General features: G+C 39.0%; 1 long non-coding RNA gene and 1 pseudogene across 2 annotated transcripts; one reads left to right on the top strand and one right to left on the bottom strand.

Annotated features, from left to right (window-relative positions):
• Positions 1 to 2,215: 2,215 nt before the first annotated feature.
• On the bottom strand, positions 2,216 to 23,137 carry LOC120749622 (uncharacterized). Of its 2 annotated transcripts, none has more exons than XR_005699700.2 (3): positions 23,007 to 23,137; positions 2,881 to 2,989; positions 2,216 to 2,509 (listed from the first exon to the last, which is right to left on the bottom strand). It is a non-coding gene; the product is annotated as an uncharacterized LOC120749622 (long non-coding RNA). The 2 variants fall into 2 exon arrangements; XR_005699699.2 differs by having other exon boundaries at positions 2,881 to 3,002; positions 23,007 to 23,134.
• LOC120749621 (choline/ethanolaminephosphotransferase 1-like) lies at positions 10,106 to 19,700 on the top strand (annotated as a pseudogene).
• Positions 23,138 to 23,238: the final 101 nt, after the last annotated feature.

Below are 23,238 nucleotides of genomic sequence, written 5' to 3'. Positions count from 1 at the left end.
GAACATATAATATCTACTCTTGGTTCTAGTTGGTATGTCATTGAAAAAATGTAGGATCCTATAATCTATATTTTTTCCCTATTTTTTAATCTATTTTTCCTTTTTTTTTTTTTTTTTTTTTAAATTAAACCCCTCAAATTTGTTAAGAAAATGGAGAGTCACATGGTCTTTCTTTAATAGTTTATCAGCATGATGTTGTGATGGCTGACCCTGAAGGGAAGGGGAGCAACAAGCTGTGCAGATACTCATGGTCAAAAAAAGAGCAAGAAAATTCAGGGAGTCAACAAAAAATGTATAAAATTATATTAGTAAATTATATACAGTGGAAACTGGTATGTTAGTCCCTTATGGTATAAAGGCTTGGTAGCGTATTTTGAATTAGAGGTAGGGTGAAAAGAAGGAGAACGATTGAAGAGAGGGAGGAGAGAGAAGAAGGAAAAAAGGAAGAAAAGAGGGAGGGAGGGAGGGAGGATGCTCACCAGTCCTGGCTCCAGCATTGTTCCATATGATGGGGCGTCCAGAGTCCTGAGCTGCATACATGCCTGGACTTCATATCCACTTTTTATGGACCCTGTCCTGGAGCCAGATTTCTCTTTTTCTATGCAAATCAGTTCTCCTGCACAGTCCACCCTTCCAGACCTTTCTGGAAATGGGTAGAAGGACTTCAGGAGCTTTTTGTGTAAAATTAATTTAAATAGGCATTTGCAAATAAAAAGGATATATTTAACTGAATCATTAGCACATTGACAATATTCACAAATATTATAAAAATTCAAGCCTCTGAATTCTAATGGCTAATTAAATGTTCAAAGAATCTACTGATTTATTTCAAAACAGAATCTTGCCTTTTTGGATACGGAGTGAAATAAAGATTAATATTTAATATTGCAGCAGTACTTTTAATATTACTACTGTTGTCTTTGTTCTCCCAGCAGCTAAAATACTCCAGAAGGCCAATAAGAAATGCTCTATAGAGATATGGCGTTAAAACTAATGTAACATTTTTTTTCTGCAAAATTTACAATAATGGGTTTTTTCTCATCTTAAGGATAACAATTGACTTGTTCTATATTAAAAAATCACCAAACCTGTTATCAAAGGAATGAATAAAACAGTTTATTCTGTCTACTAATTACCTGAGACTTGCAGGAAGTTTGTAAGTCTCTTTAAAATAATAATAGTCCCACTGAAGGAATCTGAAATACAAATTGAACAATATCAACAACTTAAAGATTAATTTTCAAGAATTTGATTTTCATTCTCCACAATTTGATCAACTCTTTTATCTTACATCAGAGATTGTTCATATCATCTAGCAGTACTAATACTAATACTTCTTTGTGAAGGTATTCAGATAAATAATTACTTTAAATAACCAATTTTGGGATGTTTCTATATAGAAGCATGACTGTGTTTTGCCTGTCCTCAACTTCCACTGTTCATATAAGCCATGTTTCCCAAGGAAGAAAGAAGATAGAAGTTTTTGTTTGTGTCTCATCATGCCACTTAATGTTTTTTCCATGAGCCCTAGGAGACAGATTCCCTCTGCTTCTGCAAATTAGCAACCCAGGCAGGAGGTCACAATAAGACAACATGACAAGTAAGGCAATTTCTCCCCAGGTGTCCTGGTTTAGTGCAAATTTGGGAAAAAAAACCTGAATGGGGTCCCTCTGGGGAGCAAACCCAAACAGCCCCTTCCCCCAACCAGTCCAGGAAAGAACTTCCTTGGAGAAAAGTGGAAAAAATTATTTTACTTAACAAAGTGCTCAAAGTACAAAGAATGAATAATATGAAACTAAAACCTCTCATTCTGAAGTGAGATGACAAATTGAGAAAGTTTTTGCCATAGGTGTAGCTTGGCTCTCTCTCAGTCTTTTATCAGTCCCAGTCCCTCCAGCGCTGCTGGAAAATTCTGAGGTCCAGGCCCCAGTGGACCGCAGGTACAAGCCCCCAGTGCTCCCCTGGGTGTTTTCAGTCCAGAGCAGGTTTAAACAGTAAAAAAAAAAAAAAAAAAAAAAAAAACAACACAACAAAAAACACAGTCAAAACAGTCTGGGGAACTTCTCTGCCCAAGCTAGCTAAAACTAAATAAAAGCAAAAAGATCTCTGCAGTCCTGCAGTCTCTCCAAGCCTCAGCTGAACACCCAGTCTGGAGAAGAATGTGTAGGAGTCAGGCAGTTTTCTCAAAACAAACTCCTCACTTCTTCTTGCTCCCCCTTTGCTCCCAGACCAGTCTTAAAGGCACAGAACTCAATATACAGCACAAACAGAACAGACAACTGGGGATACAAGCATCATAAAGTCACCCTAGGACACCAGGACACTATTAATATTAATTTACTGAAGCTCACAAGGCAGATGGTTACAGACTTTGGCACAGAGGAGAAAAACATCTCCATTTCAGGGGTGATCTTCCTTTTAAGTTGGAAGATGATCCATCCTTCCAATGTGGGAGCAGGAACATATGCTGCTTTAAATCCTGCTATCTTTGGATCCATACTGGCGCTGTCTGCAAACACAAGTCATAAACAGAAAATTTAAATCAATGGCAGCATTTTGACATCTCCTTCCCAATGAGAAGGCACAGGGGACACTGAATAATGAGCTGTAATGCAGAGTAGCTCAAAAAGGGGAAGGTCAAAGTCCTGCACCTGGGAAGGAACAATGACATGCATGATTATATGATGGGACCACTCAGCTGCAAATGAGCTTGGCAGAAAAGGACCTGGGCAGGGGTCTGGTGAACATCAGATTGGACACAAGCCATAATGTTCCCTTGCCATAAACAAGGAATATGGTATCCTAGGATAAACCAGGAGTAGTGTTACTAGCAGGTGGAGAGAGGTGAGTCTTCTCTACTCAGCTCTTGTGAGGCCATACCTGGTGTGCAGTATCCAATTCTGGGCTTCTCGTTGCAAGAGAGGCATGGACATTCTGCAGAGAATCCAGCAAAGGGCCACAGAAATTATAAGAAACTGGAGCATCTTTCCTGTGAAGAAAGGCTGAGAGAGTTGGCGGTCCTTAGCCTTAGCAGAGAATTAGCCCCTAAAAGGTGGGTGCCAAAAAGATGCAACCAGGCATTTTCATTTTCCAGCTTAAACTTTAAAGCATGCACTTGTTACCAACTTTCCTTCAGCTATTTTATGAGTGAAAGGATGCACATCAACTTTTCCAGGAGCAAAAAAAGCAGTACAAGACATTTTTGGAAGTTCTCTGTATTCTAAATAGTGCTAATTGAAGAGCAATCCTCTGATGAGGATAGTCATTGTTGCAGACTGCCTTTCGTATACATTTTCCTTTCAGTTTCCTGTAATCCCTGCACCCCTCTTCACAGTTTCTGGAGTTGCTCAACCCTCAGATTTATGAAACTACAGTAAAGTCACTAGTTCAAGCGTCTCAAGCTCAGCTCTGTGTCTATATTGATTGCAGCCAAATGCAAATCAGATAAAGAGATATAGAATATCAGATCTAGAGATATAGAAGTAAATGAATTCTGCTTTTACACAAGTAAAATCAGATAATTTGCCTAGCAACAATACGAGCAGGTTATCATAGAACTAAATTCCATGTTCTCTAAATCTTTCAAACTTCTCTTTCTGGGAAGAGAAAAAATCTAGTTACTCTAGCTCTTTATCATATCTAGGCTCAGGCTTCAAAGAGACAAATGACTGGAAGTGATTTTTCCTTCTAAAGCCCTTCTACAATCATAGAGTACCAAAAGATAATAAAATTTTGATTTTCACATCTGTAAAAAAACTTGACACTTTAGAGACAGAAATTTCAAAGGCTCAGTTTACATAGGATATTTTCTCAATATTCTGTGTATGAAATACTGGTGAAATAAGACATTTTTCTTACATATCAAATCATATTTTAGCATCCAAACATAGATGGAAACATATTTGCAAAAAATCTGTTTCAGAAAAAGTAATTTATAAGCATAAATATATATGTTTATGTAAATTTATTTATAAAACTGTAAATATATATTTCTATGAAAATTCTGTTCACTCTTTCTGTGCAAAGCAACTTCACATTGAGACATAATCTCATACTAAGAATTTTTTTGCAAAGGTACACATATAATGGGAAAAAAAATTACTTCAGACAGATTTCTGATCTACAGAAAGTGAGACATCAGATTTTATTTTCTTTTCCTTAAACCTAACTGAATGCAACCCTCTCCCTCTTTTAGGAAACATAGGATAAATATTAAATCCCTTCACTGTTACAGGGATCAAGGGCTGTTTGAAGCATGGGGCACTAGGACTATTGTATTGACATTGTAGGCTGAAGGACATCTGCTCTGTTCATTTAGTGCTACCTTTCTATAAGACAACTATTTCAGGATTAAGGACATGAATTCATAGACCACAGAATGGTCGGGGATGGAAGGGACCTTAAAGACTATCTAGCTCCAACCCCCTGCCATGGGTAGGGACACCATCTACTAGACCAGGTTGCTCAGAGCCCCATGCAAGGCCCTCTGGCCTTGAGCACTTTTAGGGATGGGATATCCACAGCTTCTCTGGAAGACCTGTTCTAACACCTCACCACCCTCACAGTATAGAACTTTTTCCTGTTATCAAATCTAGGCCTACCCTCTTTCAGTTTGAGGCCACTCCCCCTCGTCTGATCAATATATTCTCTTTCAAGATGGTTAAACTCATCTGCCTTTTCTCTTACAATGGCTTTCAGCTCTGGGGGAAATGGGAAAACCCCCAGAGAAAGAGGAAGAATAGGCCTGCTGTCACAGCAACTACTCAGTACAAGATTATTTTTACTACCTTTGTGTACCAGTAGTATAATTCAGCTGTATATGTACTAGATAAAGATTAAGATCTGTGATTAATGTAAATAAGCATTGACATTAAAGGAACTAAAATTATCAATGCAGATAAAAAGATTCAAATATAAAAAATAATGAAACCCCTCCCACAACCACAATTTTTTTCTTGGGCATTATTTAGTTATTTTAAAGAATACATTAAAAAATGGATTTTCATTTCTTGTTCTGAGAACTATGGAAAAAAATATGAGTAATTTTATAATTTCATTTCATATATGGATTTGACTTTTAAATGTAACTGTGATTATGGCTGTATTTTTCTTACAATGCAGATCAATATTAATATCCTAGATATACAGAGCACATACTGAGAGGATAATTTGCCCCATAAATGTGCAAATCCTATTACAAAATTTGTCTAAACACTGGAGTTGGTATTTTTGATAACTCATCATAATTTTATCAGTGCATATGCTTGAACTATGAGAATGCTAATGACTCACACACATCAGGCACTTCATACCTATAATGGAGTCCAATTACTTTAGACTATTCAAACATATTGTAAATTTCAAAGACATCTGACTACTGTCTTAATCTGTTTTAAAAAGAAGGCTTTAAAATGCTAAATAGTAAACCTTACCTCATTTCACATGTTCCTAATTGGACCATAATAATTCTTCTGTATTTTTTTGCATAAATTAACTCTTTATAAATAAATTTATTATTAAAAAAAAAAAAAAAAAAAAAAAAAAAAAAAAGAGCTCTAGGACACCCTGTTGATTATTTTGATAATGAATTGCACTTTTTCAACTTTGCTCTGAGGATTAAAAAAGAACTTTCTCTACCAAGATAATTTTCTTCAGATTCAGGATATGTTTTAGCACTGCACCATTGGATTTATTCATATGTTTCATGTTATCTGTCTATCATGTTTTCCACAAAAGATAACAAGACTGATTCCTCTTTTGGGACTATCAGATGAGTCAAGAATTGGCAGAGACTTTAAAAGGCTTATCCAGTCCATGGATTTAAATTAGCAGCTGCAATCCAATTTTGCAAACTAATGACCAGTTGTGTTTAGGAGTAAAACTTAATAGGGATTTTTGTGAAAAGGTAAGGACAAAGAAAACACAAAAGTTCCAATTCTACTAACATTCTTAACATCTTGATGAAAGTTGTGCTAAAGATGAACTATCAAAGATGACATTAGCTCTGAATTTCAAAAAAATCATTTTAGTGAATGTTGGGAGTTAGGTTTGGTTTTGATTTTTTTTTTTTTTTTCCCCTACAGAATTTTTCCCTCATAAGTTGCTAAGAGACGAAATACTGATGCTGAGAGGGTGCTTGACCCACACAAAAGAAGTGGTCGAGTCAGGGGGAAGATCACATAAGTTTGGGGGAGGGAAAAGGACAGTGCTGGGAGATCTGAGTGTTCTCTTCCTGCTCTTGGCATCAGAGAGGACAGTCAGGCTGCTGCTTGCTGTGGGAGGAGTCCACTGTCAACAGAAAGTCCGGTCCTGGGAATTCTACCATCATCCATCATCTGCTCGTGTGCCCAGAAATTTGGAGCCCCCTCCATCTGCCCTGCTGGAGATGGGCCAGCCCTGTCCAGCCGTCACGGCTTCTTCAGCACTGCTCACTTTGCCGGGACACCCCCCTGCCTGCTGGGACATTCCCCCCGCCTGCTGGGGACACCCCACCATTCCAGCCACCAGCCTTGGAGTTTTCCACTGTTCCAGCTTGGTGGTCTCAGGGTCCTAAGAGATCAGACTGCCCCGGGCTTTGTGAAAAAAAAACCCTCAAGATTCCTGGTTCTGTTTATTATTAGTGCTGTAGTTGTTGTTGTTTTCTTGTCTTGTTATACTTACAAGTAAAGAACTGTTATTCTTTCCCCATAGCTCTTCCTGAAAAGCCTCTTAGTCCTCTAAATTATATTAACTTCGAGGGAAGGGATTCTGTAGCGGCTCTCTCTCTCTCCCTCCTCAGAGCCCGTGTTCCATTTCGGCTAGTTTGAGAAACTTCCTTTCAGGGTAAAAGCTACCCAGAGGCAAACTTTGGTTCTTTAGAGATGACAGGCATCTGTCAATGGCAAAAGGAAAGAATCTGCTCTTTGTCCGGGGGGGATCAGGACTTTATTTGGGTCTTGCCTGTCCAGCTCCATCCCTGTTCCCCGGTCCCCATCCCGGTGCAAAAGAGCCCCCCCCATCCCTCCTCTCGGGGCTTTTAGCCAGGGGGAAGGGCCTAGAGGCAGGGACAAGCCACTACCCAATCAGGGAAAAGGTGGGAGTAGAACAGAGTTGGGTTACATTCCAGTATGGGAGGATGGGCGGGGTGGAGCAGGGACAAACCTCGTGATACACTTTCCAAGGGAACAGAGAAACATTACAAAACCCAATATAAAAATGAAATACAATATAAACCAAATTAACACACTGCAACAGCATTAGAATTCCCCACTCCTAGAGAGGCCCTGCCCCTCCCTAGCAGATACCTATCATTCAAACCAAGACAGTGAAAAAATTCATAATCAGTGTGTGGAGTAATTTCTGACATTGCCACTTAATATAAATGCAAAATACCAATGGCATTCATTTCTACAAGTGACATCTGATATTACTGCAATTAATTTGGAACTGAATATCACAGCTGGCACTGTCAATAATACAGAAGTACTGGAACACAGGGCAGAAGGTAGTCGTGGTGATGGTCAAACACATGACAATACAGTACTGCATAGAAGCAATTGATCACAGTCCTTGGACTGAAGTGTACAGATGTTTACAGTTCAGCTGCAGTTTCTTCACTACAATTTACTGCACATCATTTTACACATGATGTTAAGACAGCCTTGACTCTCCTTTAAGTATTCTCCAGTTAACAGCTCATTACTAAGCCAGATGGATCTGCATTGGCTGTTAACTCCCATCTGCTGGGAAGGCTCTTTTCACTTCAAGTCTGTTACACTTCAAGTCTGTTACATTAAATATATCTGTGTATCCTGCATCTATCAGACAATTCTCTGTATCCCTGTTTTGTGGATATGCTACAAGCATGTATCCTTTAGGGATAATACACATTCATGTGACGGAACAAATATGGATGGACCTGTTGGAGTCCAGGGCATTCCTTTGGTTGCCCTGGAGGGTCAGGGACCTGGGCAGGGGGGTCTGGGACCCCAGCCCAGAGCCCAGAGCTCAGAGAGACACTGGATTTGATTTCAGTCCATGGGAGAGGCTTCTTGCACTGCAGGAAGTATTGCAGGCCACAAGAGTGTAAAAAATAGTAGTTTAGTATATCACAAGGTGAAAAAACAGTGAGTTTGGGATTTTTGGCATTGAAGTGAATGGGGCAAGATGGAGAATTTAGGGCGTTGTCCCTTTCTTCTTCCTTCTTGTTCCCTCACTCCATTTCTGCAGTGATGTTGGCACAAAGTAGTTAGTGAGGATTGGGTCAGAGTAAAGATGACCTTTTTAGTAATAGTGATAGACATTGGTAATAATAGTAAATAAAGAATACGTAGCAATTAGTATAAAAGATAAGGACAGCCCAGAGGACAGGGGAGTCACCAGATGTCCGAGCCGCGGCAAACACCCTTTTGGACACTGAGAAAATTGTAAGATAAGAACTAATAAATGAAGCCATGTAACCTTGAAGACTCCGTCTTTTCCTGCGTTTGGCACAGAGCTTTGCAGAGGGCCAGAACTCTAAAACCACCTGAATGCCGGCGAATTTAAGCTCCTAAAAAGGAGCCCCCGACATGGACCCACAGACATCACTATTAATGCTTAATTTGCTCTTTTATAAATATGGTTGAAGTAGAAATAAATACATTTTTGTAATTTTGACTTCACAAATTTTTGGGAATAATTTGAGGATTAGACCAAATATTTAAATATTTATTACCAAGTATTAAATTAAACCAGACACATTTCAGTTAAAGCATAGAGCCTGACCAATGATTTTGTCAGTGAGCAAACTTTGTTATACTGTAGAGAGCAAAGGCACTGCAAAAGGGACAATAACTTCTGAAAACCCGTGAGTGAAGGATGCATGACTTTTATGCATTCATAATAGCTGATAAGACAAGGATTAGTGGGTATGAACCGAAGAGGGTTCAATATTAGGAAGAAATTTTTTATCCTTTTTTTAGGGCGGGTGAGACAGGAAGAGGTTGCCCAGAGAGGTTTTGAATGCCCCAGCCCTGGCACTGTTCAAGGCCAGGCAGGATAAGGCCTTGAACAACCTGATCTAGTAGGAGGTGTCCCTGCCCATGTCAGAGGGTTTGGGAGTAAATAATCTTTAAGGTTCATTCCAACCCCTTAATATTTTATGCTTCATTGATTTACGTTTCATGTGATTCCTGCATGCATCCTTTAATAATCAGAGTATTGGGACTCTCTCTATGGCATAAGTGAAAAGGTTTAGTTTGTTTGGTTTCTTTGTTTGCTGGCAGTGTTTTGTTTTTGAAGAACAGTTTGTTAGATAGTCATTGCCGTGTAGAAATGTGAAGAAGTTGCTTAATGGGAGGCATTAGAGTAAATGTATCACAGAGGGGAATGTGTGTTCTCTCTATACTTCTGGCATTCCTATCAGATTGTGTTCAGTATCTCCAAAAAGAAGCATTAAAAATGCCAGGGAAATGGAATTTCACTATTTATGAGGAAAGTGTCTAAAAAGTTATTTCAGCTAAGAGATAGAAGAAATTGGTTTCTGCAAACGTTACAAGGCTGTTGATACTCAAATGTAAACCAATAATTAATTAATTTAAAAATTTATCTTTATATAATAAGCAATTAAAGAGTGCAAAGAAAAACTGAAACAAAAAGCCAAACCCTGCAACAAACAAACAAAACTAACACTTACTATCAAAGTTGGAAAATATCCTATGGACTGTATCTTTTTCCTTCTTTCAGTGAGATTGGCACTATCACTACTGCCTGTGAAACATCCACGAGAGATTCATCTTGTGGCTGACTTTCAATCTCTAGATCGCTTTGACAAGAGGCATGGGTGTTACCCTGGTTTTTCTGAGTTTCTTTATTAGCCTTTTGATTTTCATAAACGGAGTCAGATCTTTTAGTTACTGTAGAATATTAGAGCAGTTTTTCTACCTTTCCCACAGAAGTAATATAAGCAAATCCTTTGTTTTCATTCTTTGTCCTTTGTTTGCATATTTCTAACCTGAAAACAATTGTAACTGACAATTCGTCTGGCCACTGAGGCTGAGGGGTGGAAACCCCCAAAGCCAATCTTCTGCTAGACCCACAAATGTATAAAAGTCAAAGAATAAACAAAGGGGTCTCTTCTCTCTCCGCCCTTTCAGCTGGGAGCTGGATCAGAGGAACCTCTGCAGAAATCTCTTGTCTGCGTGTGATTTCTTTGTGTGTCTCGGTGACAGCATGGGAGCACTCCTGAAACCTCAGGTGAGTCTGCTGCCAGGATCAAGGTCTGCTGAAGTAGAAGGAAAAAATAATTGACCATTGGAATCTATACACAGCAACTCAGGACAATGAACACCTCTGCCAAGAAAGACCATGGCAGCCAGCCGAGGGCTGAAGCCCTGCCTGCACATGCTTGCAAGGGATTAACCTCTTTCTAGTCCCGAGTTTTACTGCCAGCCCTGAGAACGAGGTTCAATTAGTCTCATGTTCAGTTTGAAAGGTTAATTATAATTTGATTAGACTGTTTAGGGACTAAATGGCTGACTGATGAATGAGGACATATTTCTAAAATAGTTAAGGAAAAATACTCAGAGAAATAGTTCCTTAGTTTACACGTATATTAGATTAAAATTCTAGTCTGGGAAAGATGAAATTCCAGCATCTTTAGATCTGCTTTGTTATTTATGGCAGTACAGAAGGATTGTATCTGGCCTTCCCATTGTCCATGTCGAATACAAGCATAGAAATCTTTAGAGGAGATATAAGATGTCATCATTTCTGTATTAGATGTGAGTACTAATTCTCTGAAATGTGATTTTAACAGCTATTTGCCATCCATGGAACTGACAGTACAATTAAAGTATTCCAAATAAATTTGATATTTTTAGATATCAACTTAGCATCTGCATCATTTACTGTCTTGCTTTTGAGAATAATTTAAATTTTTTTTTGTTTTTTTAGTATTTAAATTATTTCACTTACTTTCTCTGGCTTATATTTTCAGTAGTCCTATCAAAGGCAGCTGAGACCAGTGGAGTGCCTACTCTGACTTCAGCATTTTTATACATATAGAAAAGTGTTTGTTTACACTATGCAAAAAAACAAATGGGAGCAGGGAAATGTTTGTCAGTGCAGTCCTCTGTATCTACTTTCCTTCATAGTGTCCAGAAGTTAACAGCAGCACTGATATGTAAAACATTTTCTCTAGGGATGTCAGGGGATCATGTGCTTTAAATAGACATGGTACAAATTTAATAAGCATTGCAGAGGTAGAAAGGGCTTACCTCCAATCTGTGGTGTTGAAGCTTAAAAAATAATTAACGAGATTCAAATCTATATTACCCAAAAATCTTAACTATGCTGGTGTCATACACCCTTTGATTATGTTACTTAGTAGCTTCTAATTTTTAGTTATGATTACCTGTTTCAAACTTGACATTAATTGCCTTTTTTAGGTATATTTTCTAATTTTAAAAAATTATATATATAACTTATAGGACTTCTACTAAAACATTTCAATTTATAAAGGAAATGCATACATGAATTTTTGGCATAAAAATTAAAGACATGCACACTTTCCTCTGATTCATATTTAAGGGAAAACATGTTACCACATGTTACAACATGATATTGCAAATACATCAACAGGTCTTTTTTCACTTTCCAAAGACATTTAAAAATCCAGTTCTTAGTTTTTAACTTGGCTAGTAAATAATTCAGGATAAAGGTTATTCAAGTGCAAATTTATATTTTAAGGCATCCTTTGAAAAAATGTGTCAAGTTTTAATTCTTTTATTTATTTTATATATTAAGACTTATATTGCCTTCTTTTCTTCCCTCCCCATCCTGAAAGATTGTTTTCAATAAACATTGTTTTCATGAAACTATTATTTAAATGGAAAAGCAATAACTGTCACATTTTTATCACTGAAAACATTTTTGCTGCTAGCTTTGTTATTCTTACCTCTAAATTCTTTAAATAACCTCACTTTACAAAATACTGGTCAAAATATGATACTAGATCAACAGTAAAGGCCAAACAGATGAAAGCATTAATACTCATGTCGTTAAATGCATTTCAAACAATAAATCAAATTATATGAATTTGTTAAAGCTTTTTCCCCACCCAGACATTTTTCTGTATCAAATAATTGTATCTGATGATAATGTTACAGTTCCTCTGGTCAATCCTTAGAAGAAAAGGAATACAAGATCAGTGATTTATCTCTTCAGGTCTGGACACTGACTGTTTATAGCTCTGGCTCTCCAGTTTTTCTTAGCACACTGGGTAGAGCAGATACATTAATTGCTTTGAGTAGCTTGCATTATTAATATTATAGAATATAAAAATTAAATATAAATATAAACAAGACTACTTGTTTGCTGTGACTTGGGTTGTTTTTCATAATTTATCTCTGGGTAAAGTAGTTGAGAGTGGTTTGTGTGTATTTTAACAGGAGTATTCACAGCACTTATTCTTTTTCTCGCTCTAAACTTGTTAGTTTTTTTCTTCATATTACTACCTTTTACAATGGCAAGCTCACCTCTCATCTCATTATGTAAAACAGCTTTGTATAAATTTGTGATTCTTGATTCTGATTTCTCATTACTGATGCATTTACAAAAGCACTTATCCATCTGCCTTCTCTGACTATTAAGAGATTCTCACTTGTCAGAACTTTTAGAGGGAACACCTACAAAGTTTCTTTCCTCTGCCTGGCCACCTATTCTCATAAATTGTAGAGGAAATCAATTATCTCCAAGATCCCTATATCCTGCAGACATATCTGAAAGAAACTGATGAAAATGCTAGGAGGGGGATAAGCAAGAAAGTGGCAGGAGACACAGCCGGTATGACCACATGCACTTAATTTCCTAAAGAAATTAAGAGGAGCAGCAGTGAGTGAATAAAAAACACTTAATACCTCAATCAAGTGTTTGAGTTATAGGACTTTAACTGAAGCTAAATTTAAAATTAATTAAGTAATAATTCTTATGTGTTCAGCTTTCTAATTTTTAATGTAACTACCATAAGATCAAGAGAAATTATCTCTTTTTAATTTTTATTTTCCAGCAGTCTAGCCAGAGAATACACTTTGAATATCTCTTTTCCATCTGCAAATACAGAATTCTTTCCAAACTTCTCTGTTCATTTACAAAGACAAGAAACTAAATCTGACACCAGAAACAGAAAATTAACTAGATGATTGTACTTTGGAAACATGGCTGAAAAATTTATTACCATGTGATAAATTAAATGACCGTTTGCTTTTCTCAGAAAGACATATGAATTTAGTATAAATGTAAAGTCCTGGCATATGAATTTACTAAAATTTTAGCCTCCGTTATATTGGTCAGTAACCAAAGGAACTATTGATAGCTGTAAACCATTCAACAAAGCTTCTAGCACCTACTAACTGGAACAGTAATTTTTTCTTTCCTGCTTTTGAAGCCACATTATACTGCTCAAAGTCACACTTCAAAAAAGTAATTTACCCTAAAATGGTTCAGAAAGATGGGTACAACCATTTTTAATGAACTAACCTCTCTATTTTAACTCTTCAATATGGCTGCAGAGTTGCTGATACTTCTATTTTATCGCCTGGAATACAGAATATTACATGTTGGAAATATTCTTCTTATACAAACTTATATAAGGACTTGGATGTCATTTTCCAGGACACTCTCCATGCGTAAAATTCTCTATTTAATCTGATTAAGTTTCAGCTACTTTGTTTCTCCTTCCAGGAAAAAGTGTTTGATGGCAATGCTGTTTAAAAAGCAATAAGCACAGAATGCAGTTAATTTTGACTTAGCAGTCAGGAAATACTATTTTCAATTAAAAAGAAGTTCAAAATAGTTTATGAGCATACTATGTTTCCCCAAGTTATTTTATAATTTTTAAATCTAAGAGTCTTAAAATACAAGTTATCTTATTTTTGATAGAGATTATTTTATCTTTCTAGAAGTCCTGTTGCTCAATGCTCTCACAGAGCTTAACCAAGTAGAAATTTGTGTTCTGTCTCAGACTGCTTTGCCCAATCCTTCAAATGAGTGCCATTGAGAAAATGCTTTAGTGACAAATTCATTTAATCTTAATTACAGGTTCTTAACAGGACTGAGACTGAGTTCATCAGCTGGGACGGCATGGCTGGAAGCTTTCATTCCTACTGTGGACAAGCTTAAGCTGCAGCAGAATGTCCCTTACACTGAACTGCTGCAGCCCCACCCTTCCTCTTCGACTCATCACATTGTCTTGTCCCTCCTACCTCCTACTGTCAGATGGTTTTTCTATCATCCACATGCAACTACCAAATGTCTTTCAGTAAAGTTCTGATATAAAAAACAGTTAGATTTGGAGTAAGGTTTTACATTTCTAGAACAATTTTAATGGTGGATGGAAAATGTTAGGAATACTACAGTACTGGTAAGATAGCAGTTCTTATTTCTGTATCTTTGCTTTCTTCTTTACTAAGAAAAAGAAAGAGAAATCAGCTCAACAAGATTTATAATCTTGTTTAGGAAGACATTATGCTAATCTTCTTGTTTAATCCTTTCCATTCTTGCTTTATCTTGATTTTATCTAAGCTCCACTGATAAAATTTAAGGTGAAACTAAGCTCCATAAAACCCAATAGCATAGTGTGCTTCTATAAATGGAATAATTATAATGTTATCCTTTTGTTACAGCTGCAAGGACAAATTCATGACATGCAAAACTGAAAAATTACCTTTTCAACATTAGCTTGCCAGAATTTGCATGCTGTAAGGCCAGAGGCGTGGGTGTTCTTTTCCCCCATTTTGACAGTGTGTTTGGACTGTCAAGTAAAGCAAAAAACACCAAAGCTATTTTATTGAGTTCCACATATCAAAATATCTTCTAGTACCTGAGTGTCAGGGACTGAAATGGTTCATGCCTTGTTATGAGGGAGTTTTGCCCATTATAACAAAAACTGTATAAACAAGCTACAACCACAGAAGCCCACCCCACTTTGAAGATGTCTGACTGGAATCTTGGACATGAGTTAAGCCATGTAGATAAAATAAAGGGGACAATATCAGTGACCGAGAGATGGAGACGTTATGAGTTCTGATCAGAAGCCAAATATATTGAGCATATAAGGTGTTTATAAAGGCGTTCTTTTTTGTGTGGCATGCATATAGGGTTCTATTTTTGGTAACAATTTCTCATTGGTTATACATTCTTTATGACATCAGCTACTTGGTAATTACTACAAAGTTTCACATGTTTCTTGGTCACTTCTACCCCAGGTAGCCTTTATCTGTGTCTGTCTCCCACGATTTCTGCTCAATCAGGCCTAAGATACCAGGCTCCTTTATCAGTTCCATTATATGCTCTCTTTCAATCCCCAAAGGACAATATGGTACAGTCATCTCAGGCTGAGGGAGAAGAATGCATCCACAGCAAAGTCAAACCCAGCAGCTGCACCGAGAATCACCTCTGGCTGGATTTGAGGGGGGGGAAACCATAGCCCACAGATGCCAGGTTTACACAGACTCCAACTGAGGAGGGAGGAGGTTTTGGATGTCGTATAACCTCTGGTCAGATGCAGTGGATGCTCATCCTCCTTTACACAAACCAGCCCAACTGTGGTAACCCCAATCCCAGAAAGACCACATCTGTAGAAGGATTTTTGGCAATAGACACAGAGAGGCCTTACAGTGCTGGGAAAGTTCTTTTATTTTAGCACTGTCAAGGACGATGAGCCTGAGAACCAGGGTTTTTTCCCTCAGATAAGTTGAAAACAAGTAACTGCAAAGGAATGCTTATGCAGATAACAGTAGCAAATAGTATAGCCGCTTGGGGCTCCTGGACACCAGGAGGTAGCCAATAGCAAGTAGCAAGATGCCGCGTGAACCGCTTATGCACAAGAATGATATATGTATAAAAGAACCCTGTGCACCCTCAATAAACAAGCATTCACCATTACTTCTGTGAAGAGAATGATTGACTTCAGCTGCTCCCGGCGTTTTCTCACTTTAATCGGCGCCCGAACATTGGACCTTGAAGTGAGGACCCAGGGGAGAAAATTAGCAGTGGGATGCTGAGCGAATAGATGCTGGATCGCCGACAGATGCAGCTGCATTGAGGTGAGACCCTCCGAAAAATAGCGGACAGATGGTGATCTGCCAAGACATGCATAAGCACTGAGGTAGAAGCTTGCCATCCTTGCAAATATATTGCGAGGCTGAGCTGCTAAGGGGAGCAGAGGGGCAGTTTCTTGAAAAAAGGAGGAAGGTGTTGAGTACTCCCTTCCCTGCCCCACATAAGACGGCAAGCATGGAGTGCTAATTTGCTGCTGCATTGAAGTTCCTTATGAGTATTCTTTCTAAGAGAGGAAATACAGTAGCAGAAAAAGTAATGCAAAAACTAGTTAACTGGGCGCGGGGACAAAGACATTTAACAACTCCGCCGGCACTGTTTTGGGTGGATGCATGGCGAGCACTGGGAGATCGGATGTGGGAACTAACTGTTACTAATAAGGATAAAGACTGTGATATATGTCCTAAAGTTAATTCGTGTTAAAAGATGTAAGATGTAATTAAACCCCCAGTTTTGTTTCTAATCCAGTATACCAAGAGTAAAAGCTGCACAGAGAGGGGTGCAAAGAATTTCTTTTGCCAGAAATGACACAGGAGGGACACAAGAAACTATGCTAGGAATTACAAGAAAAGGACACGAGGATACCTCTGCCGGGAATCGTTAAAGGGAGAACAAAGACAACGGAAAAGGGAGATGGAAGCCCGGAGAACCCGATGATTACATCAGATCGCTATCTCATCCGTCTCCTCCTGAAATTAACATCTCCACACAGCACCTAGACACAACAATTAAAAACATTGTCTTCACGGGCAACTCCATTCAGAACACCAGAACTAGAACATGAATATCTAATGAGGCTGCCTCGGAAGAGGGAACCTTGGAGTCCCAAGTTTCTCTCAGCGATCCAGTGTATAAAAAGAGACTGCTCCAAGCCAGAAATGTGAACTTGGGGGGGGTAGCATACTAACTGAGTGTGTTACCATGTTCACCCAGCACCGATCCCGGGCTCGACACTGTCCTTTTAATTGTGGCTATCCGAGACTGTCATTTTGTCTCTCAATAAAATTCTAAAATTTTGATTTATCGAATTTGGTCAATCGTATTTATTACAAAGACATAAAGGATTTTTGCTCCACATGGCATATCGTAACTAACACTCTGAGAGACATGCAAGCCGAAGCAAAGATCGCTGCGGCTGCTGTTCAGGATATTACCTCAGGAAGTGAAGCACCACCGCTGCCACCACCACTGCTGCCGCACCCCCCATTAACCCGAAAAAAATAGTTTTGGAGCTTTTCTTGGGAACAAAGTCCCCCCTCCGATCAAAGGCTTGTCGGCAACCCAGTGTAATACAGTGGCTGAGATGCTTCAAAAAGCCTCTGGAACCGCTCCTGCTCTACTGCCACTGGCGCCACTCGACCTCGCAGCCTCCACAACGCCTGTGCCTAGTGCCACCCCTTTAATCGGATGTACATGAAGAGATACAAGGCGACCAGGAAATGGAAACAGGCCGTCTGTGCTGTAGAACCCCTTCCCCTGACAATGATCCGCTGCCGGATGAATTAGAGGAGGACCCCGATGATGGAGCACTGCTTCCCCCAGCAGAACCCCCAGTGGAACCCATGATTGGTTTAAAAGAACTGACTGAGTAAATTCAGGTGGTGATGAAGCATCTGAATGAGAAAGCACATGCAGCAGCAGAGCTGCTGCTAAAAAGAGCTCAACAACTATCTACAATAAATGTTAAAAATCAGGAGGAGCCAACATCGTTTAGCTCCCAGTTAACTCCAATGCAGCAATTGCTAGAACAAACTGCAGAAATCAGTCCCCTTGCAACACCTTTGCCTGCTCCACCTGTGACTCAGTGGTCCAGAATTATATGTGATGCTATACTAGAAGGACAGTGGGAACCCGCAGGACACATAGCATGTCCTGTAGCATGTCCTGTCGTAGACAGGAGGTGGCAATCCTGTGTATGATCAGCACAAATGGAAAATTTTGCAGCAGGCAAAAAAAAAAAAAAAATACAGTAAGAGAGCGCGGCTCAAAATCTGAAACTACTCGAGCAATGTTAGATTGGATTCATACTGCAGTTATCAGTTCTCCAGCCTGGATTGCCCCCAGTTTGATCACCATCACCAGACTGTTAATAAATATACTTACAACTCTGTTATTAGTATTTTACTGTCCAACAGTAAAAAACAGTAAAAAACAGTAAAAAACAGGGCAGGTGCTTTCCTGGACATTCATTGCTTGTGCCTGTGGCTTTTTCATCTACCAGTTCTTGGATGCTATAGATGGAAAACAAGCAAGAAGGACAAATAGCAGCACTCCATTAGGAGAGCTTTTTAACCATTGCTGTGATTCATTGTCCACAGTTTTTGTGGTTTTGGGAACTTGTATTGCTGTGCAGCCTGGCACCAACCCTGACTGGAAATTCTGTTGTTTTGGTGCGACATTCATATTTTACTGCACGCACTGGCAGATGTACGTCTCAGGAACGCTGTGCTTCAGCATGATTGATGTGACTGAAGAACAAACCTTCATAATAATCATGCATTTACTAGCAGTGATTGGAGGACCACCTTTTTAGAAATCTCTAATTCCAAGACTGAATATTCAGGTGAAAATACTCCCAGCTCTTTGTACTGTGGCAGGAACCATATTCTCCTGTACCAACTGGAGTTGGCAAAAATGGATCCACTTTAGCAGGAACAAGTGTTCTCAAACCTTTTCTCCGTATTGGCTCCGTGATTGTCTTAGCTGCAATGATCTACAAGAAATCTGGTGTGCAGCTCTTTGAGAGGCACCCCTGCCTCTGCATCCTGACTTTTGGCTTTGTGTTTGCCAAGATCACAAATAAACTGGTAGTTGCCCACATGACAAAAAGAGAGATGTATTTATATGACACAGCATTCATAGGTCCAGCATTGCTGTTCCTTGACCAAGTACTTTAACAGCTTTATTGATAAGTATATTGCCCTCTGGATTGCCCTGATCCTGTCCCTGTTTGACCTGCTCCGATACTGTGTCAGCATGTGCAACCAGAATTGCTGCCCACCTGCACATCCACGTGTTCCGCATCAAGGGCTGCCCCATGCACTTGAACCACCACTAGGGATGGGAGCTGCCACAGAGGAATGGAGAAGAAATTAGGTTTCTATAGGAATGGATGGAGACTTGTAAGAGACAAATGCTAAAAGCAGATAAAACCAAAGTAATTTATAATAATCAGTGTTGTATAACTTCTCTTCTTTGTTATCAGTAAAACTCCTTAACTAGTCTCCTGCCTAAGAAAGTGAATTCCGAGTTCACCCTGGTCAACTCTCCATGTAGTCAACTCTGTTGGTTCCAAGCCTGGGAAAGCATGCAGGAAACAAATGCTCTGTCTTTGTAATTACCTTGATTACAAATTTCTCTCTATATGGTGAATGGATCCCCACCAACTGGAATTTCTAATGTAGTATAATTACAGCTGCAATCTGACTTGCTTTTAATTTTAATACTTTATCATCTCTTAGCAAAATACTTGTTTAGTGTCCACTTGGAATTTATTTACTAAAGACTTGAGCTGGTAAAAACCCAAAGATATCTTACTAAGTTGTGTGGCTGCAGCAGCTGCCAAGTAAGAGCCAAGCTAAGGTGGTTTTTGCTCGTGAATTGCTGACAAAGCAGGTTTTATACTGAACAGGGTCCTGTGAACTAAAGGGTGCCTGGCATGTAAAATAGTGTGATATCTTTGTCAATTAATTTTATTCTTTAAATAAGCATTATCTAAGAAGAAAAGAAAAAAAAAAAAAAAAAAAAAAAGGGATATGGCAAGTCCGCATGGTAAGATGTTCTCGCATGTTGCATGCCTTTTGCTCATGGTGTCAACAAGTGTTGCAAGATCGCCTTAATTAGCTCACAAATTTTCTAAGAGAACTAATATATGGGTGACATTTGCCAAGATGACTGGACAGGATTCTGTTTGCCTTAGCCTGGCCAATCCCCAAGACCCATTCAGAACTTGTTTGATAGGAACAACCCTTTGGAGCCCTCACAAATTTAAAGGTTAAGCGAAAAATGAGACAATGCTCAATTTTACTGTGGCAAATGTCACAGTGTGTACATCAGGTTTCACAGCCACCCAGGCTGATGGAGGCTGGCAGTGTAAAATTATAGAGCAACTTAATGATACACTTATTTCACCACCCGAAGAATTAGACTTCCTTGGATGTATGAATGCCAGCTCTACAAATAGAAGTGAGGGAGGTTGGGTGTCCTTTGAGCCCCCCACAGAGCAGAGTCTAAATATACATAGCCAGAAATGGGCTACCATAAATTCAGCTTGGCTATCTAGTAGCAATGTACACCAACAACTTTATTCCAAATGTAATCTGACTGGCAAACCAGCATGACACCTCCCACCAGGAATATTTTTAATATGTGGGGACCACGCTTGGAATGGAGTCCCAGCCAGCCCACATGGGGGCCCATGTTATTTAGGGAAACTTACCCTGTTTCACCCTAACATAACCGCATTGATGACTTTAGCAAAAGTCACTCAGAGAAAACGTGCCATACATAAGTTGGACTGTACGGACATAAAAGATCCTAAAGTCTGGTCCCAACCTAGGACAGTGTTAACATTCATGTTTATACCAGGAGCAACAGCCACTAGAGCAATGACCACATTGAAGCAGATGGCATGCTGGACCAAATCAGAATTGAATGTGACTAGCCAAATTTTAGGTGAGCTATCAGCGGATGTAACCAGTGTTAGTCATGCTGTTTTGCAAAACTGTGCTGTGATTGACTTTTGCTTTTGGTGCATAACCATGAGTGTGAAGAGTTTGAAGGAATGTGTTGCATGAACCTGTCTGACCATTCGGATCAATTCACAAAAAAAATTGCAATTAATGAAGAACAAATTACATGATTTAAAAGAAAGTGATAATGTATTTAGAGATTAGTTAAGTAGCCCTGAGATTACAGGATAGCTGAAGTTTGTTGTTAAACAAGTGTTATATTATTACTTATATTAGTAGGATTATTAGTACTAAATTGTGTAATGTCTTGTATTAAGAATATGTAAGACAATATCTAATGCTTAGCTTGTGCAAAAGAAAAAGGGGGAATTGTAGAAGGATTTTTGGCGATAGACACAGAGAGGCCTTACAGTGCTGGGAAAGTTCTGTTATTTTAGCACTGTCAAGGACAATGAGCCTAAGAACCAGCTTTTTTCCCTCAGATAAATTGAAAACAAGTAACTGCAAAGGAATGCTTATGCAGATAACAGTAGCAAATGGTATAGCCGCTTGGGGCTCATGGACACCAGGAGGTAGCCAATAGCAAGTAGCAAAATGCCGCGTGAACAGCTTATGCACAAGAATGATATATGTATAAAAGAACCCAGTGTACCCTCAATAAATGAGCATTCACCATTACTTCTGTGAAGAGAATGTTTGACTCCAGCTGCTCCCCACGTTTTCTCACTTTACATATCCATGGAACATTCACATGAGAGGCAGCTGAGTGGGTGTTATAATCCATCAAACACCCCTAAAGTGCTCCCCAGACTCATTTCTGAGGCTTTGCACCACAGCATTGCGTGTGATGCAAAGTGATGCAACAGATCCAGAGTCTGCTGCAAGACACTGTGTCAAACTGTCCCCTTGCCCCGGGGCGGGAGATACCTGGCTATTCTTGCCTGGCATGAGCATATATTAATCCATTGGATTCTATGCTTTTTTGGGGAACCTCATCACCAAGAAGACCAGCTGGAGAGGGTCATCAGGATGTTAGTGGGATCCATGGAGTGGTGATATTTTCTTTATTCTGTCTCTTTCAAATCTTTCTGTCCACCCACCTATTTTCTATTTCTTTCTCTTCCTTCTTCTTGTCTGTCTGTGTGTGTCTCTCTCTCTCTTTCTCATATTTATTACCAAATAAAACCCATATTGTTGACTTTGGCATATGGTCTTGTTTGAACCTTAATTCAGGCAAATGTATTTCAAATAACTTGAAAAACTGAACTGTAACACTGAGTTAGCTTATTCATCATCCCGTTGGAGTTCTTGACCTTTTTGCAGAGACAGCATTACAGGCAAATCCTTAGTCTCAACTTCTGGGAAGCGTATCATCAGCTCATATCATCAGCTCAGTATCTGTTTTTATAATAGCTTTATTTTTTTCTTCTTTTTTTCCTGAGAACAGTAACAGTTATATCCTTCTATATTTAATCCACTATTATATCTCATTGACTGCCTCTGGGAACCTCCAATGCATCTCTTTATATGCACACTGTAATTTGGTAATTTACTTCAATTAAAACATTCAATAAAATATTCATGAAGGTGGCCTGTTGTTGAGATAGACCATTCATTTAATCAAAGATAGGGCTGCAGCACTCACAGGTATAATCACCTGTGATTATACCATATTAGGGAAGCTAATTAACATTTTGACAAATAGATTTTCCATTACCTCTCCCCATGAATCCTGACAAATGCTTCTGGTCACACTATCAATTCTCACACCTACTGGGTAACAACCACAAGTAAATTAAATGTATTTTTAATAGAACACTCTAAGTGATCCTATCTCAATGACTAGACACTGCCATGAATATTATTTAGTACTGCCCTTTAATGGAACCTAATACTGAGGAACACTTACATTACAAAAAGTCAAGCCCTATTAATTATCCAAACCACCTATTCTAACCGTAAACTGTAGGAAAAAAAATCCTACCGTTTACCAGATTTTTTTCTACCACCTGATCATTATTGTTATTAGTAAAGTAAACTACATACAAATTATTTGGTACAAATATAAATTACATACATGGCAAATTTCTTATCTGAGATCAGGTTTTGAGTCAGCAAACTTTTCCTCCTCTTTTCATGTTTATGAATATGCAACCCCTGAAGCAGCACACAGGAAATTAGGGTAACATCTGTAGAGGTGTGGATCAGGACCTTGGATTGAAGAGTGCAGAATCTTACCTGTAGCCTTCCCCACGAGATCTGACGGCCGCCGATGGCAAAATAAGAGAGTCTATTCCCGGCTCCTTTGGGATTTTACAGCTTTATTCACTTGTCCTGCTTTGTTTGCTGAGCTGTCCCGATTGCTCGCCGGTCCCGAGTGTCCCCGGCCCCTCCCCCGCCGTGGCTTTTTCCCCCCGGAGCCAGGGCCCATGGGCGAGACCCAGAGACATCACACAATCAGTGTTAAGAA

The sequence above is a fragment of the Hirundo rustica genome, chromosome 2, assembly GCF_015227805.2.
Source record: "Hirundo rustica isolate bHirRus1 chromosome 2, bHirRus1.pri.v3, whole genome shotgun sequence".
Taxonomy (NCBI): domain Eukaryota; kingdom Metazoa; phylum Chordata; class Aves; order Passeriformes; family Hirundinidae; genus Hirundo; species Hirundo rustica.
This window is presented reverse-complemented; position numbering and strand designations above follow the sequence as displayed.